Genomic DNA, 20257 nt, shown 5'->3' with positions numbered 1-20257 from the left:
TAAATAACACAAGTCTTTGCAAATTGAGACTTTTTGATTGGAACAGAACAGCGACCCATCAGATTATATAGCAGTAATTACTAAACCACTTCCATGTAATGCAGATGGTATGTAGTTGCTATTGAAAACTAAGTTCTTCAGTAATTGCAAGTAATTATTAATTTTGTGCATTTTACCCCTGTGTATGTAAATTTAATAAAAAGCTTAAGCATTTTATGTGCCCTCCATGCCACAGGATGTTGCATGAAAATAAATAAATATAATACAATTTGCAAAAGAAATAAAGTCATTAGTTTCTATCTCAGCTTACTGGCTTTAACATTAATTTTACCCCTGCATCCGAAACAAACTTAAGTTGCTGCAGCAACTTAAAATTATTCTTTTTTGCGTTAACCACCTTGTAAATTCTTACACTGTGGCGGTCGTTGACGCAAAAAGGCATTAACATTTTAATGCAAAATTATTATTGTTACAAAAATATTCGAAAAGTTAAATCTACCATCTTCAACAACTTTCAACTTGCACTCTTTCTTCCATTTCATTCATTCCTTTAGCTCCGGCTTTATTTCTGTATTATTGCTTGGCGAAAGTATTGCCAGGCATTAAAGCCTACAAATTTGTTAAGAAAACATTTTGTTGAGAAGAAAAGAAGCAGAAAAAAAAAATTGTTAAAATTATCATTGCAGTGTTAAATAATGTTCGAAAAATATAAAATAAATTTTTCAAGTACCACAAAGTCGTATTACTTTGTCGACACTTTTGCCAGTGTAAAAATGAAAGCAAAAAAAAATAACTCAGCAGCAAAAAAAACTTTGTCCTCTGCATTGCAGTGCATTCTTGAGAAAATAGCCGTGTTACTTTAATTTCCATTTGCCATGAACAGTCAATGTTTGAACAAGGGAGCACAAAAATCTGCCAGAGAAAAAAAATAAAAGGAAAACTGAAATCTGAAAACTTATTGCAAGAAGTTATGATTTGTAAGTAATTTGTTTTTCTTTTTTTTTTCTTTCTTTCTTATTATCACCCAGAATTGCTTTTAATGAAATCTTATCTCAGCTAGTAGTTTTAGTTATTGTTGATATCAATTTGTAGGGAAATGAATGAACGAAGGAATGAATGAATGAATGAATAACTTTGTATTGATTGATTTAATTTAAACTTGAAAATACTTCAAACAAAATGTCTGAAGTATACAAAGAAAGTAAGCAGCAAGTCTTATTTAATCTTAAAGTAAAAGAGAATATAAATTACTAAAATAACATTTATTAGGCTTTAGCAAAAATTTAGTTTTTATTATTAGCAATACATAGCCAGAGCACTAGCAAACTTTATTTATTGTTAAATATCTTTGGGTTTTATTAAATATTTTTTTTTTTTTGGAAAATACCATGAAGTAATGTCCGGAAGTTTATTTTATTTTTGGCCGGATATTGCGCTGTATGTCACATTATTTACGCTTGTTTAAATACCCACTGAACTTAAGTTTAAATAGCTCAATTTGAAAATATAAAAACCAAACAGACTAAATTATAAGGCGTTGCTTTTTAATAATCCAAACCACCCCTAAGGCTGAAACTCTAACCAGAGAAGTGTGCCCAAGAATGTCTCATTAACACACACAGTGGTTGCATAGTGGACCTATACAATTATTTACTGGTTGTTAAAAAAATGTAGCAGCTGGAAAGTATTAACCATATTGATAGTATTTAGCCAAGATGAATTTCGGAATACAAAAAGTCAAAGATGGAAGCTATCAAGCTTTTAAATTTAGTTACTTTATTGGTTGTATGACTTAAAAATTACTGATTTTTTTAAATTTTTAGCCTTTATTTTGAAACATTTTTTTTTTCAGTTTCTTTTTTCTTTATTGAATCTTTCTTATTAGAAATTTACAAATAAGTATTCAAATCTTAACCTAAACTAAATATAAATATAAATTTATTCAAAGTATTGGCCTTTGTTAGCTATAAACATTTTCCATTTTTCTGGCAACATATGGATTTCGGGGCAAAAGAACTGTTCACCTTTTGAGGCCAAGATCGAAACAAGCCAATTTCGGCTATTCTGTTCTGAAGTAAAGCTTATCCCAGAGGGAGCGTTCTGCATCGATCGGAACAAATAGTAGTCGGACGGGCCACGGTCTGGACTATAAAGTGGATGAAGAAAAACTTCCCAGTCACTTGATTCTAAATACATTTTAACAGGTTGTCTAGTTTTGCTTTACTTTTTTAATTTGAAAAAAAAAGTTCCCTACAAATTGATATCAACGAGCATTGTCATGATGAAATATTATGGTTTTATGTCTGGCCGCATATTCTGGGCGTTTTCGGTCAATGCTCGCTTCAAATGAATCAGTTGCTTTCGGTACAGGTTCCCTGTGATGGTCTGGCTAGATTTTAGCAGCTCATAATAGTTAGGACCCTTTTGCTTGCACCAAATACACAGCATTACCTTAGAGCCATGGATATTTGGCTTTGATGTCGATTCGGCTGGTTGGCCGGGCTTCACATACGATGTATTACGCTTCGGGTTATAGTAATGGATCCATTTTTCATCGCAAGTAATGATTCGGTGCAAAAATGACTTTATAGCGTTCAAGCTGCATTTCGAGCATGCAAAATGGTCTTTCAAGGTCTCTCGCCATCAATTCGTATGATACCCAATTTTCCTGCCTCTGGATGAAACCTGCTGCTTGCAAACGTTTTGAAATTGCTGACTGAGTCGCTCACAATGATTTTGCAAGCTCTTGTTGAGTTTGACAACAATCTTCATGGAGTAATGACTCCAATTCTTGGTCTTCAAACGTTTTGGGCTGGCCTTGTCTACCACTTTTGAACTGCACAAACCATCTCTCGCAGGTTGAAACTGATGAAACACATTCTCCATAAGCTTTGGTGAGCAACCTTTGATCTTCAGCTGCACTTTTTTTCAAATTAAAAAAGTAAAGCAAAACTTCCCGCTTTTGACGCTTTGCTGGCACAAAATTCCACCTTTTCGAAGCAAAAAAAAAACTTTGTTGTTTCCACTATAATGCTCAATAACAAAGTGAGAATAACTGACAGATACACGCAGAGAAAAAATATAGTTGCGCATGTATACTGTAACCATTTCAACATTTTTACCAGTTTTTTTTAACAATGTTATAGTCACAGTAACTATTTACATGATTGTGCTAACAATAATATGGTTAATTTACGATTCACATGATTGTATCAACCATATGCAGTGGTTGACAAAACAATGGAAACTTTTCCAAATATTTCATTAGTGGCCTAAAATCTGAAATAATTTTTTAAAAAATTTTAACATTTTTGTAGTATTTTATTTGTATAGTTTTATTAACTTAATTTAACAAAAAACAAAAGTCAAATTAATGAAATTCTAAAAATGAGAAAACAAAATTAAAAGATTTCTTTATTACGGCGTTGATAAAACAATGGAAACTTAGGTATTATTTTAACAAATATGGTCTAAACTTTGCAATAACTCAATATTTTGTTGGGCATCCCTTATTTTTTATAACTGCTACACATCGACGATGCATTGAACCAAAGAGTCAATGGTCTCCTTTGAAATATTTTGGCATTCCCTTATAACTGCCTCCGATAAATCTTCCTTCCTGGTGTAATTTTGGGTCCTTATTTTACGATCTACAATTTCCCATAGATTTTCTATGGGATTGAGATCTGGCGATTGGGCAGGCCACTTCAAAACACGTACCTCGTTGGATTGTAACCACTCGGTTACACCTAGAGGTGTGTTTCGGGTCGTTGTCGTGTTGGTATCTTTTATAATATGAATTGGGCCCATACCTTGCCCTGAAAAACATCCCCATAACATAATATTACCACCGCCAAACTTTACAGTCCTATTTGTGTACTTTGGATCTAATCTTTTTCCCTTCGGTCGTCTTACAAATGTTCTCCCATCCCTGCCTCTTAAATTGTATTTGGATTCGTCGGAAAAGAGGACAGTATTCCATTTCTGTATCGGCCAGTTTAAACGATCCCTGGCAAATTGTAGACGAGCAGAACGGTTCTTTTTAGAAATGAGTGGTTTTTTCACAGGACGATAGCAACCAAGACCAGCCTCATTTGCCCTGCGACTAACTGTTTGGGTACTTATTTCTAATTTTAGGCTATTAACAACCTCTCGAATAGTTATTTTTGGGAATTTCTTGAACTCTCTCGCTATTAAATTATCTTGTCTAGGAGTAGTCTTACAAGGTCTTCCACCTAAATGCTGAGTTTTTACAGAACTGGTATCACGAAATTTCTTTATAATTTTTGAAACTGCTGATTTATTTATTGAATATTTGTTTTAAACCAGCTTTAAAATCGTTAATTATTTTATTTTTTAAGTCTTCACAAATCTTAGCCATTTTCGTTAACTTTGAACAGGATGCTTTTTACATCATTCTTTTAAATATTATTTTCGTTTTACACTCCTTTCTTGCAGAAGTTTAAAAAGTTTCCATTGTTTTGTCAGTAGCGAAATAGTGAATATTTTTAATTTTGTTCCCTTTTTTCAGAATATAATTAATTATGTTGTTTGTTTTTCAGTTAATTTATATAAATAAAACTATACAAGTAAAATACTAAAAAATTTTTATCTTAAAAAAATATTTTAAATTTTGGACTACATATGGAATATTTGGAAAAGTTTCCATTGTTTTGTCAACCTCTGTATATGGTTAAAGTAAACAAGTATATGTTTCTGACAACCATATTTATGATGAATAATTTTATCGGAATCGGTTTTGAAACGGTTTTTTACACAAACACAACATGAGCGAAAGATCACCGATCCATTCTAATTTAAAGCATTTCTCATTTTCATTGGCTCTCAACTATTCGTGAAAAAGGAACACATTCAAAACTGGAGGCTGCTAAATGTTAGGCAGATATATTTCCTTTACACATCATTTTCTGTGTAAACTGTTATATTTGTTATTAGGTTGCGAACTTTAAGCTTGATCTTTAAAGAAAGCCTATTCATTGATATTCTAACATCCAGCATATGCTCCAGTAAAAATCAAATGACTCAGTAAAAACTGATATTACAAAGTAATGAGTTGAAAAATATTACTATTCACTACTTATACATTGGGATTTTAACTCGTTATTTTAACAAGGTAATGTCTTTGGAAGCAGGTACTTATCACAAGCGCTTACAGAAAAACTATTTAAAATTAATTTAGATTAGAGTTCAATTAACAAAAAATTAATTATTCAAAGGCTGAAAGCCATTTATTATGAATTAACTCTGAATTTCGTAAACAAGTACTTATATAGCAGATTATATGCCAGTCATTACCAAACTACTTCTAAGTAATGCAGAAGATATGTGAAGTAATCATTGAAAATTAAGTTGTTCAGTAATTGCTAGTCATTATTTGTCTTTTGCTGTGATTTCATTACAATAATATTAAGGATTTTGTTTGAAAATTCTTTTTCAAAATGTCTGAATTGGAATTTTATTTCAAGAATTATCCAGTTTTGTATCAACTCAAGAATGCGAAGTGCTTATATACTTAAATAAAGCTGAATTTGCTATAGTAGGGCTAAATATTTGAAATATTTAACAGCTTTCTTTAAAAAAAAAACAGTTATACATATCAAATCTAACTTTTTCTAATTTAAAATTAAAACTACACTACAGAGATTTTACATAAATATTTAAACATCTCTTGGTGCATAAAACAGTAAACAAAAAGCAACGTTTCCAATTCTCTGGAATATTTTTTTTTGTGTTTTAAAAAAAAAAATCCCTTCAAACAGAGATCATGAAATGTGATGTTTATTAGAAATTCAATACAATTTCATTTCATTTAAATTGAAAACAAAAATTTAAATAAATTAATTATCAACTCGGTATAAAAACGACTGCCATACACCTGGTTGTTTGCAGCTCGTACTTCTTGCTGTAATAGAGGTGCCCATTGCCATTTCCAACTCCAGCTACAATTGTATATGTTGCGTTGTTGTTTACCCCCCTTTTGCTTAACGCGATGTTGAACATGAATATAATCTTAGGATTATGACTCCTAAAGGACTAAAAAATAAGAAAAACAAAAACATAAAAAAGAGAATATTTTGTTTACGTGGAACGTAAAAGAAGATGATGAAATAAAAGCAACCGAAACTTGTAATACATTACAAGATGGAATACTTAGGTTTGGATGAGTAAGGGGATGTAAGGTGTGGGTATGTGTGTGTGTGTTTGAGAGTGTTATAAGGTTTATTTAATTTTTTTTTCTCGTATGTACGTTTATTTGTTGTAGCAGCAGCGTCAGCATAGGGCAATATAACATGCCACAAAGGTCATAAAACCATATCAACACATTAACAACAACGAAAGTAAAAAAATAATAACAAGTTTAACAAAACAACAAACAGACAGCAGCAGCGGTAACACTGAGAGAAATTAACAAGTTTAGACTTGAATAACACTCTTTTCAGTGACAACTACATACCGTGTGCATTACTTAGAAGTACTTGCATAATGACTTATTTATTATCTGCTACATAACTGTTTATTAAGTAACCATTTATATGAGCTAATTCAGGTTTGTCTGATAACGACATTTGTGTGTACTTACGAACAATTAGTTATTAAAGTCATTACATGTAATTAGTTTTGTGATATCAAAGTAATAAGTTCTTCATAAGCGGTTGTGGTGCGTACTTGCCTTCAATGACATCTCCGTAATGAGTCAAAATGTAATTCTTTAAGTGTAAAATATTGGCATTTTAACTCATCAATTGATAAGGAATACTTTTTTAAAAATGTCTATATTTTAACCAGACAGGAAAATAACTGTGGCAAATTCTTCCAAGCTAATCTGTCTACTATTTGAAAATACGTATCAGATTGAAAAACTTGAGCAAAAACCAGGAGAAAAATTCCCGAATGTAAGAAATTCCCAGCAAAAGATTGGCATTGATTTTCATTTTCGATATACAAGAGGATAGTGTGCTGGACTATCAATCCAAGAGTTGCGGGTTCTATTCCTGCCAGAGAAGCAAAACGCTTCGCAGTTTTTATTTTTTTTAAAAAAAAACCCAGTTAAATAATTCAATTACTGCATGAGCTAATGTTTATTTCTCTAAGTGTAGTTGTAAACCTAACAACATGTGCAGTCCTCCTCTCCTGCACTCACAGACAGGCAGCAACATAGTTAAAGAGGAGATTCATTCAAAGATAGTTAAAGGAGGTATCATTTCATCGTAACTTCTGACTGTGTAACACAGGAAATAAAACACACAAACTACCATAAACTGAGGCGGCACACATTCACATGATAATAGACATGTGTGAGTTTGTGTGTGTAATGGAGTTTTAGATTTAAGTATGTTTATAACAACAACACCAGCAACAACAATAATATTTACCATGCAAAAATCTCAAATAAAACAAAAAAAATAATAAAACGATACAGCCGGGCAAATGAGACCTTAACAAACCAGGTTTTATAACTCCACACACACCTACACGATAGCAGCGGCCATAATGTAACATCCGAACAAATTTTATAGGTGTATTTGTGGCTACATGTGTGTGAGTTTGAGTTTCAGATGGGAATTTTTTCCTTTTTAACATCCATTTTGACTTTTTTTGTTATTCTATTTGCCCAACAAAATGGGAACGTTGTTTATGTTTTTTTGTAAATAAAATACAGAGAGCAAATGATATACTCGTACAGAGGGCGAGGAGGGGAGTTGGGGGAGGTTAAGGTATACTACAGAGGTTTGCTTAGATGTCGTTGTTGTTTTTATCCTGACTCATAAAAGGACATATTTTATGAGTGGCAACTACAACACCACCTACACAATCTACTACTATGTTCTAAATATGAAATAAAACAAAACTCAGAAATATCTACTATGAGTATCTGGCGGCATTAGAAGCGTATTCGTCCTCGTCCTCGTCATCACCATGAACAGCTACAAAAAGTAACAAACAATTTCATGTTGGTTGCATCTATGAGCTGGTTTTAATGTTGTTTAGGTGTACATTTTATATCTACAGATACTGCTGGTTTTAAAACAACTCCAATCCAACAAACAACAAAAAAATCTACACAAAAATTTCGGAATGTGTTTTTTCTGTTAAGCTAAAATGTATATTTGTGTGCAGTTTACAAAACGAAACGAAAGATGAAGAAATAAAATGAAAATGTTGTACGTTTTACATTAAATACAACAAATAAACAACAAAAACGTGTATAGCCAGCAAAATGTTTTTGTTGTAGTATTTTAGTATTGTTGTATGTTGGGGAGTGTGTGAACACTAGTAAACAGTGTAATGTTCATTCATATGCCAAATACACCATTTCCTGACCACATTTTTTAATATTTGTAGAGGAGCAGTTTAACTTTCTGAATATTATTTGAATATAAGGCTAATTTAAACACAACGGGCTGCTATGGCTGACAAAGTTACCCAATTTTTAGGCGGAAAACTTTCAGAAATATATAAATTGTACAAATAAGAATGAATTTTTTTAAATTTTGATCACAATTTGAACAAGCTGCGTCATTTAGTTATTTGCTATTTTTCCATTGTAAATTCCAAATATTGTAAAATTTTACCTTTGACTTTCACGATTTAAGGGTTAAAGTTTTCCAATTTTAGTAAAACTTTCACAGTATATTTAGAATTATCTGGACTATAATATTCTGAATATGTTCTACTTAAAATTCATAAGAGTGAGGGAATTGAGCTCATTCGCCAAAATATGGCCAAATAATTTGTATTTCCCGAAAATTGCCAAATTTAAATCGCAGGTACGGAAAATCTAAAGAGGAGGTATTGTCATACTTTTTTCATATTTTCATATTTTTTCATAAAAATCTAAAATTTCTTTAACAAAATTTAAAAATTGAGTTTTGAAACTGAAGTTTTTTGTTCATCCCTGGGAAACATTTCTATTGCAAAATTAATTTTTTATGAATTTTTTCCCCTTGTAAATGCATCTTACAACTTCAGAGGCCTTAACCCCAACCCATTTACCTAAAATTTTTTCAGGATCATTTTTTTTTTTTTACAAATTTTCACCATGCTGGGGGGTGAGACTGCAAAAAATACAACTTTTACTAATTAAGGATCACCTAGTCTACATCCAATCGGAGACTGAAATTGCGAGAGATTGTGCAAGCAATAGGTAGATAGCAGATGTATGAATCATCAATATATCCGATATAGACCCGGTTCGTTTGCTATTTTAAATCGAGAAAATCGGCCAAAAAATGGTTGTGATATAAGGAAAAAACAGGACAAACTCGATTTTTGGCCAATTTTTTTTATCTATAATATAGACAATATGAATATCTTATGATAGATATTTCAAAGCACTTTGCAACGACGTACATAACCATAGTAAGTTAGACAATAGGTCAAAATAGGGAAAATATTTTTTAGTCCGAATTTTTTTTTCACCATAAAAAATTTGTTTGTCACACATTTTTTTCACCAATAAATTTAAAAATAAAATAAATTTTTTAAAAAATTATTTTTTTTTTTCAAAATTTTATTAAAAAATTAATTTTTTTTTTAAAAAAATTTTAAAAAACAATTAAATTTTTTTTAAACCAATAAATTTAAAAACAAAATTTTAAATTTTGTTTACGTAAAAAATATTTAAAATTATTATTTTAAAATATAATTTGGTTAATGGAATAAAGAACAGCTCTCTTGTTTATACTATTCTACTATTATACTATTCTACTATTCTACTATTATACTATTATACTATTATACTATTATACTATTATACTATTATACTATTATACTTTTATACTATTATACTTTTATACTATTATACTATTACACTATTATACTATTATACGTTTATACTATTATACTTTTATACTATTATACGTTTATACTATTATACTAGTATACTATTATACTATTATAATATTATACTATTATACTTTTATACTATTATACTATTATACTATTATACTATTATACTATTATACTTTTATACTATTATACTATTATTGTTTCAAATTTCTTAGCCGATTTACACTATTTTGGAAAGGTTTTTAGAAATAGCTTTCATTTGCTATGTATGTATATTGTCTATGTATAGAACTTAGTAGACTTGAAATGGAGCAAAATATTTGCAAATATATCCCAATCCCAATGAGTATTGTAGAAATTAAGTATAAACCTGGTCAAGGGTATACAAATATGTCCATTAACTAAATTAAAATATGGCTCTAGTAGACAATTTATAATCTAGCAAAGATTTTATAAATTCAAATTTGTAGCATTTGTCCCAACTGAGCAAGAAACTGTGTAACCTGACAATACGCCAACATCTAAAGTGTAATTTTTGCTTTATTTTATGATTCCCTGTAGTGCCAAAAACGTACAAATAGAAACCGAAACAGGCAAGGCAACATTTTAGAGGTATAAAAGAGTACGAAAACCAACGGCCATATAAAAAACTACAAATAGCTAAAGGAAAAATAAAAGAAGCAAAAAAAGAAACGAGATAATTCTAAAGCACACTGACTATTTGCTCATGGAAAGAAATACGAAAAAAGAAAAACACACAACACAACAACATTTACATTAAAATATTGTGTCTACTCTACACTTGCAACAACTATACACAGGGCATGAAATGAAACCAAAAAAGGGATACAGGTGTCTAAGTCTTGGTGGCATATACACATAGAGACAGACAGCCAGCCAGCCAACAATTGCATAGAAATGGACCCACTATTGGCAAAGAGTACAAGTGCTTTAAAACGATTACAACTGAGACCATAAAGGAGTAGTATGACTTCCAGGCCACACCGCAACATCACATAGAGCAGCACACAACACAACAGCCACACACTTGTACTTTTAGGTGTCTACGTGACGCACCGTTTAATGTAATTTAAAATAGAAACAACCAAAAAGATGGCAAAAACAAGAAATCTCATTTGAAAATATGAACGTACTTAACTGTTGGGTACCATTTGTACTTGCAGCAGCCAAACAGTCAAACAGCCAACAAATGTGTTTTTGAAAAAAGAAAAAAAAAAGAAAAACAGTGGAAATGAAAATGAAAATTGTAATCTTAACATGACAATTATTTTGTGAACTTTATGAATGTGTGTGGCCTGCCATGCCACGGCCACTGTTGCCGCCTGCCACCATCACTTTATTTTCGTTGTTAATTTTTTTTTTATTTCATTTTTTTTCCTTTCCACGCTGTGCTGTATTCTTGTGGTAGATTTTTAATGCACTCCAAACCATGTTAAATGGATAATTATGTCGTATTGTGGAGTAAAAATGTAATAAATGGAATTTTTGCCCTTTTTTTGTTGCTTCTCCTCCTCACTCACTCACTTTTAGCTTGAACATCATCTTGCCTGCGTTTTGTTTGTTTTACAACGTAGAAATTATAATAGACTTAATTACAACTCCTCCGGTTTTGATTGTTTTGTGATTCTTTTTTTATGTTTTTATTTTATTTTATAAACACATTTCCCATCTTTTTCTTGGCATTTTGGGTTTTCAGGGAATTTTTATAGTCCTGCAAGGACTATATCAAATAGTAGGAAGAAAACTAATTGTTGTTAAGCGTTGCAAAGTATGAGTAAACAGAATGCTGTAAAATTTAGCAAATTGCACATGGGGTCGGTCAGTGTTTTATTAGTGGTTTTTATGTTAGTTTTTTTCTTTCTCTCTCCATGAAACAGATAAGAAATGTGTGTTAAATGGTGAATATTTGTTAGAAAATGAGATATAAGCCGGTAGTTGTTTAATTAAGAGGGCAGCAGATGCCTTAAATTCAACCATAAATACCACTCAAAAAGACAAACAAATCCACTAGCCCCCACTATATTAAATGTGACCGAAACAGTTGCCGAATTTGACAGAAGTATAGACCAAAAGGTCAGATTAGCTACGACTTTTTCTCATCTTTCTGGCAACATATAGATTCCGCGCCAAAAGAACTGCTCGTCTTTTGAGACCAAGAACGAATCAAACCAATATCGGATACTATGATCCAAAGTGAGAGTGAGAGAATTCTATATCGATCGAAACATATAGTAGTCTGACGATGCATGGTCTGGAATATAAAGCGGGTGAGGCAAAACTTCCCAACCACTTATTTCTAAATAGTTTTTAACGGGTATTTCATAATGTGGCCGAGCGTTTTCATGATGGAATATGTCTTATCATATACTCTGGTCGTTTTTCCGCCAATGCTCGCTACAAAGGAATCAGTTGGGTTCGGTACAGCTGACCTGTGATGATCTGACCCGATTTCAGCAGTTAATAATAGTTAGGATCCTTTTGCTGCCACCAAATACTGAGTACTACCATGGCTTTGGTGTCGATTCAGCTGGTACGATTAAGATAACCCGAATCTTACGCTTCGTGTTATCTTAATGGAACCATTTTTCCTCGCAATTAAAGAACCGGTGCAAAAATGATTTTCAGAATAGTATCTCAGACATACCAAATCGTATTTCAAGGTCTCTCAGCTTCAATTCGTAAGGTACCCAGTTCCCCTGCTCTTAGATGAATCCTGCTGCTCACAAACGCTTTGAAATTGCTGCTTGAGTAGCTCCCAATGATTTTGTAAGCTCTTGTTGAGTTTTGCAACAATCTTCATGGAGTAATGCCTCCAATTCTTGGTCTTCAAACTTCCTTGTCTTCCGAGGCAAAAATCACCACTTCTCAACCGCACAAACTACACATTCACCATAAGCTTTGGTGAGCAATCGGTGTGCTTCAGCGGCACTTTTTCTTCAAATTAAAGAAGTAAAGCAAAACTTCTCGCATATGACGCTTTGTTGGTACAAAATTTGTCATTTTCGAAGCAAAAAACTTTGTTGGTTACTGTATCATATCCTCTAAATAAGAGACAGATATGTTGCCTTCAAAATGAGTTATGAGTTATTAAAAATAAAAACCGTACTCAGAAGATGCGCCATATATAGTAAATCCCGTACAATATTATACTATTATACTATTATACTATTATACTATTATAATATTATACTATTATACTATTATACTATTATACTATTATACTATTATACTATTATACTATTATACTATTATACTATTATACTATTATACTATTATACTATTATACTATTATACTATTATACTATTATACTATTATACTATTATACTATTATACTATTATACTATTATACTATTATACTATTATACTATTATACTATTATACTATTATACTATTATACTATTATACTATTATACTATTATACTATTATACTATTATACTATTATACTATTATACTATTATAATATTATACTATCATACTATTATACTATAGACAACTATTTGACATCCGACATTTTATTTAATTGAATGATTCAGTCTTAATGACCGAATTTTCCAGTTTTGGCTACACATTTTTAGATCGAGTGTCAAATATTTAGTTTTTTTAAATCGAAGTTTATCTTCGCTATCTTTTGGTATGAGAAAACGGATTCGTCGAGGTCATCGTATTTGCTGCTAATCAAATGATGCTATCGTATCATATGTAGATTTAATCAATGTTGAAGTCAGTTGTTAAATATAAATTTCGTTTGAACATTCAAATTTTAGTCACCCTATCTAAATTTTTTGCTGCCACAACTTCATTAATTACAGCTGAATCATTCGATTGTTAAAAAATTCATTCCCCAACAATTTCACAACATTTTTCCCATTTGTAAGGGAAATCGACTTTTAAACGTTTTCCTTTTGAATTTATTTAAAAATTATTACAACATTGTCTCTTCTACTACATTCACTACCAACACTAGTTGCTGAGTGCAATAAACCATCTCAACTTAATTACTGTACTCCTAACGAATGAAATTGTCTTCTCAAGATAAATTATTGCTTTATATTCATCTATATATAAATAATTTTTTGTGGTGCTGCTCCCCCAAATTTCTAAAATTAATGTTTCATATTTAGCATGACATCTTTTTCTCTCTCTCTATCTCTCCTTGTGGAACTTTGTGCTATGACAACTCAACACCCTTAAATGTTAAATAACATCAATCATAATTCAGAACGTTCGTTTGTAATTCATAATTAATATGTTAACATTACTAAACCGCTGATTTAACAAAATTCATAATATTCAAAGCGTGGAAGTAATAAATAGTTGTTCTATGTTCGTAGGAGTGTGTGTACTTGTAGTTAGAAGTGGTAGTAACTTGTCAAAAACATATTCAAATTATTATTTCCCATAACAAATCTATAGTTTATGTATGATTTTGTAAGTTAACGTTACAACACATATTTATATATATTTACACTCGAAGAAATAAGTTGTGGATGGGAAACCAAATTGATGAAAATGGCAAAAAAAAAACGGTTGGCATTAGTGTGGAAAGTTGGAAATTTTATCAGCTGAACGATAAAAAATCTGCTATGGTTCTCATATATTCATTCTGGGGGGTTACTCCCTAATTCGATTCGAAAGGAAATTTTTTCGAATTACTATGTATTTAACACACATTTTCGAGTTACTCAGTAACCCCCCTGTTTTATTGGTGTCCACAGAGTTCGGAAATACTTATAGTTTTTCTCGATCACTTCGTTTAGCACTTTTTTTTATTAGCATACTGTTAAATTGTTATACTATTACACTGTTATACTACTCTATACTATTATATTATTATACTATTATAATAGTATACTATTATACTACTATACTATTATACTATTATACTGTTATAATATTATACTATTATACTATTATACTATTATACTATTATACTATTATACTATTATACTATTATACTATTATACTATTATACTATTATACTATTATACTATTATACTATTATACTATTATACTATTATACTATTATACTATTATACTATTATACTATTATACTATTATACTATTATACTATTATACTATTATACTATTATACTATTATACTATTATACTATTATACTATTATACTATTATACTATTATACTATTATACTATTATACTATTATACTATTATACTATTATACTATTATACTATTATACTATTATACTATTATACTATTATACTATTATACTATTATACTATTATACTATTATACTATTATACTATTATACTATTATACTATTATACTATTATACTATTATACTATTATATTGTTATACTATTCCACTATTATACTGTTATACTATTATAATATTATAATTTTATACTATTATACTGTTACACTATTATAATATTATACTGTTATACTATTATACTTTTATACTGATATACTGTTATGCTATTATAACATTATACTGTTATACTATATACTGTTATACTATTACACTGTTATACTATTATAATATTATAATAGTATAACCGTGTAATAGTATAACATTTTTTTAAATTTAAAACAGAAGATACCTTTTGAAAGTTGGTTGTAAAATGGCTGATTTACAGTAGCTTGAGTTCCACAAAACGTAGCTGACAGTATTTTTCTATAGTTGAGGAGTATGCTGACTATAAACTACCGTAATTCCAGCCGATTTTTACAAATCATTTTCTGTTTGAAAGGCAAAGCAATTTAAATATGAGCCTCTGAAGAACATATTTATGATGTTTTGAAATTGCAACGTTAATAAACCATTATTTCACTAAAATAAAGTGATCGAGTTAAGCTATTGCTATGGTATATTTAATGATTTATATTAAATCATTCTAAATAATTTTGAATAGTTTTTAACACTAATTTATTATATATTTTAAAAATTTAGGACTCTAGAAACAAGAGGATACATTGAAATCAGATGACTTAATTGTAAAATGTGCCTTTGGTATAATTTAGGCAAATTGAGATTGGCAAACATACTTAGTTTAGACACTTGACTACTTTTTGACAAGTCACTCTGTCACTATTCCTCAGCTAGACCACTTTGAACGCACTTGACTTTATATTAGAATATAATATTTTTTCATTTACCAAGTACTTGGAAAAATCTCTATTTATACATTTGTATTTAGGTCACAGCTACAGTCAGTGTAGTAGGATGTATAATATTTCCATAATTAATTCATTAAACTTTTATCACGTTCAAATTCAACAATTCAATATTTCGTGAGTTCCTTTGGTAATAATTATTATTTAAACTTTTTTCACAAACCCACCTCCCCCAACCATATTTTCTATGAGTGTATAAGAGTATTTTATTCATTCATTCATCAACATAGAATTTTTATTATGCACTCTGGAAACTAAAACAAACCAAACCGTTACTCCAGCAGAAAAGCAGCAACACCGCCCCCCCCCAGTCGTAATATTGCATGTCAAAAGTATTGGCGTTTTATGACTACACGCCTCCTGGTGGTACCTCAACAAAATCTTCATCATTCATTCGTTCGTTCGTTTATTCATTCATAATGAATTCATGATTTCAATTCTAACTTTTTGGTTTGTTTCTCTGAATGAATTTGTGTGATTTTTGTTTGTTTTAGTTTTTTTATTTTTTTTTCTGATGTTTTTGTTTTTAGTATATTTTGAGTCGTAGAGTTTTAGTAACTGTTTTTTAACATGCATTTTATACAAACGTTTCACAAAACTATCATTTTCATTTTTCAACTGAATAAATGCCAGCTCCGATTGCTAAGAGCTCGGGGAGTTGGCATACAGCTAGCTGCTGGAGCAGGTGTAGGAATGATAAAGTTATAGCAGAGGCTAAGTGAGGAAGAAATTGATTAAAAGCACAAGTTTTTACTGCTGTTTATAGTTTTAGGTTGTTTTTCTCTGATATAACGTGATTTTCTTAATACATTCCATTCCAATGGCATACAAATTTGTTTTCTTTCCGTTTTTTTTGGAGGTTTTTATTTCACCTCCCTTAGTAAATCAACATGGCATAATATCTTTAGTTATTTAGTTTTGGTTGCAAGCAAGTGTGTATTCATGTGTTCTGTAAAGTTATTCCTTTTTAGTTTGTAGTCGTCGTATCTTGTGTTTGAACTATTAATTTGAATATAGAGTTTCAGTTGTTAAAATGACAACTAAATAAACTTTTTGTTTTTGGTTTCGGAAAATAATGATAACTTTATTTATGCATAAAACTGAAATTTCAAATTAAGTGGGGAAGGTTGTGTGATGAGTTTATGGAAGAAATGTTTTATTGCAACCTTTAATTGATATAAAGATGTAAGTCGTTAAATTAATTTTTAATTATAATTTGTCATACTTTAAAGCTTTTACAGAAGAGCTTTTGTGCTTTCACACCGACAAGACAACAATGTTTGCTGTTGTTTGCTGTTTATTTTGCGAACAAACAACGATTAGTATTACAGATTTCGAAGCTGTTTAACACAAATTCAAATATCGATGTATGCGTGTTTGGACAAAGCTTTTTGAAAAAAGCTGTTTTATGAAAAGAAAAAATATTTTATTGAATCATTTTCCTGTGAAATCTTTTTTGTTAAAAGAGCTGAAAGTAGCTTTTTTATAGAAAAGCTTTTTATGAAATACGCGTTTTTCTTATAAAAACTTTATGAAATATACTTTTTCATACCAAAACTTTTTTGAAAGATGCTTTTCATATGAAAGCTTTTTATGAAAAAAGCTTTTTCATATAAAACCTTTTTATAAAATAAGCTTTTATATTCAAAAACATTTTGGAAAGCAGCTTTTTCTTATGAAAGCTTTTTATGGAACAGGCTATTTCATATACAAGCTTTTTATGAAATAAGCTTTTTGTTAAAGAAGAAGCTTTTTATGAATGAAGCTTTTTCATATAAAAACTTTACTTTCATAAAAGTTTTGGTATGAAAACAAAACTTTTCTGAAATCAGCTTTCCAAATGAAAACGTTTTATGAAAAAAGCTTTTCATATAAAAACATTTATGGAAGAAGCTGTTGCATAAAAAACCTTTTTACGAATGAAGCTTTGCACGATAAGAGATTTTTTATAAAAGCTTTTCGATTTTTTTTCATAAAATCTGGATTTTATGATCTTTTGCAAAAAAAGCTTTTTATGCAGCATTTCTTTTTCCAAATTTTCTTGATTAAAAAAATGTTGTTGAATTTTGTTTGTAAATGGTTTCTTAATTAAAAAACATCCACTTATAAAATAAGTTTGTTTAATAAAAATCTTTTTATGAGAGACACTCCTTGTTATAGAAGATTTTGTGTAAAAAACCTTTGATTTTGTAAAGTCCTTCTTTAGAAAAATATGATTGTAAATACAATGTTGCTAAAGAAAGCTTTCTGTAAACAATTCTGTATGAAAAAAGTGGTTTTTGTAAAAGCTTTTTATGAAAAGCTTTTTTGTTTAATGATTTAGTAAGAGTTTTTTAGGAAAAACATTTTTGTTACAAGCTTTGAAATGTAGTTTTGTTTAAAAGCTTTTTTTTTATATTTTATATTAAACTTAAGTGAAAAAACCTTTTTGGACAACAGATATTTTTGTGAAAAAAGTATTTTTGATGCAGCTATACAGATAGTTCTTTTTTGGTGAAGGTTTGTAATGGAAAAAGCTTAAAGCTTTATACAATCTAAGAAAAGCATTTTATAAAGAATTGATTTTTGGAAAAAATTATTTTTATTAAAGAAGTTTTTTGCATAAAATTTTTATGTAAAAAGCTTTTTAGATAAAAGCTTTATCTTTTAGTTTCTTAAAAGGTTTGTACATATATATATATATGATTTTGTTAGTAAATAAAACTGGTTTTGGGATCAAATTTGTCAAGATCGTAATTCTCAACTGATTTACATATATATTTTTGTGGAACTAAAATATAGAAGCTTGAGATTTCTGAGGATTTTTTTTAACTTAAATTGTAATTTTGGTAAATAAGATTTGGCCAAAAAATCAAGGCAGTAGTGGTTCATACTTGGTTTATGTTTTATTGTCCAATATTCAAGATTTTCAATGGCACAATTATTGAAATTATATATGACAGTTGTGAGTATCACAAATATCTGGGGTTATGGGAAAATGTATTTCAACTAAATTAGTGATATAAGTGAACAGAAAAGAAGTATGTTTGCCCAACTTTTCATAAAAATTTTTAGTTAGGTAGAAAATGCTTTAAAAACCCATTATTTTTCTTATTAAAGTCTGTTGGCTTTAAGTTTCCAGCAAATAATTTGTCTTACCATCCTCCTATTTCTAAAATTTGTTTGTTTTTTTAGTTCTGCATAATTATAATTCATATTGATATTTAATGCTTGGATAAGAACATTTCATTTATTATAGTAATAAAAAATATTGCTTTTGTTTCCTTTTTATAATTAATTTCATTTTAATTCTATTCCTTTTATCTGTGACTATGTCTGTCCTGGCGTCCGTCCTTCTGTCTGTCTGTCTGTCTGTTCTTATGACTATTTATGGTAGTAAATTGTTATTATTACTGTTGTTGTTTCCTGGTTTTTTATATTATAATTTATGTTTTTGTAGTTGTTTTGCATGAAAAATTGGTTTTTAATATGCTAAATTGTCATAATCGTATGATGACGATGATTTGCCTACAACCTGCCACCCCCCCCTCAATTCTTCCTTTCCCCCTTGAGTTTTGTTGAAATAACATTACAAACAGTAATATAAAACCTGTAGCTGTGGCATACAATTTTTAGAATTTGGTGTTTTTTGTTCTGTTTTTTTGGTAAATTCCCAACCAGCTCAAAAGCAGCCAGAAAAACGTGCCTACGATGACATCAAAAATATTCGAGCCAAAAATTCTGAAACTAAAAAAAATTTGGGAATTATAGAGGGTGAATTTAAGCTTGATATGGTTTCCCCAAAAAAAAAAACAGAATGCAGAGGAACTACAGCAAATAGCGAATTTTAAATTGAGATCAACATTTGTGTTGCTGCGTTGTGTATAAATACATATAATATTCATATTTTATTATTATGTTTAGTGTCCTTCTACTTGGTTTTTTTTTCTTGAGTGTGTGTCTGCTGATGTTGTTTTTGCTGTTCAATTTTTGTATTTTAATTTTAAGTTTGAGGGTGTTGTTTTAGCCAAAAGCCGTCTTGCCATGTGTTACTTTTTGTTTTCTATTTACCGGCTGCAGCAAACAGCAAAAAAACCACAAGGTGCACTGTGGCTCATTTTGAGAGAAATTTAAGGGAATAAATTATTAAAGATAAAATGACTAAGCCAATAAGGAATCAAGCCAATTTTGGATACTCTGCTCCTATGCAAAGCGTATTCCAGAGAGAACGTTCTGCATTGATCAAAACAAATAGTGGGCAGATGGGGCATGGTCTGGACTATAAAGCGGGTGGGGCAAAATTTCCCAACC

General features: G+C 29.9%; 1 protein-coding gene across 1 annotated transcript in view; it reads left to right on the top strand.

Annotated features, from left to right (window-relative positions):
- LOC135948654 (uncharacterized) overlaps positions 1–20257 on the top strand; it is a 210233-nt gene that overhangs the window by 21951 nt on the left and 168025 nt on the right. The gene's annotated exons all lie outside the window — the stretch shown is intronic.

Source organism: Calliphora vicina, chromosome 1 (assembly GCF_958450345.1).
Source record: "Calliphora vicina chromosome 1, idCalVici1.1, whole genome shotgun sequence".
In the NCBI taxonomy this organism is placed as follows: Eukaryota; Metazoa; Arthropoda; class Insecta; order Diptera; family Calliphoridae; genus Calliphora; species Calliphora vicina.
The sequence above is the reverse complement of the archived record's forward strand: the minus strand, read 5'-3'. Positions and strand labels throughout refer to the sequence as shown.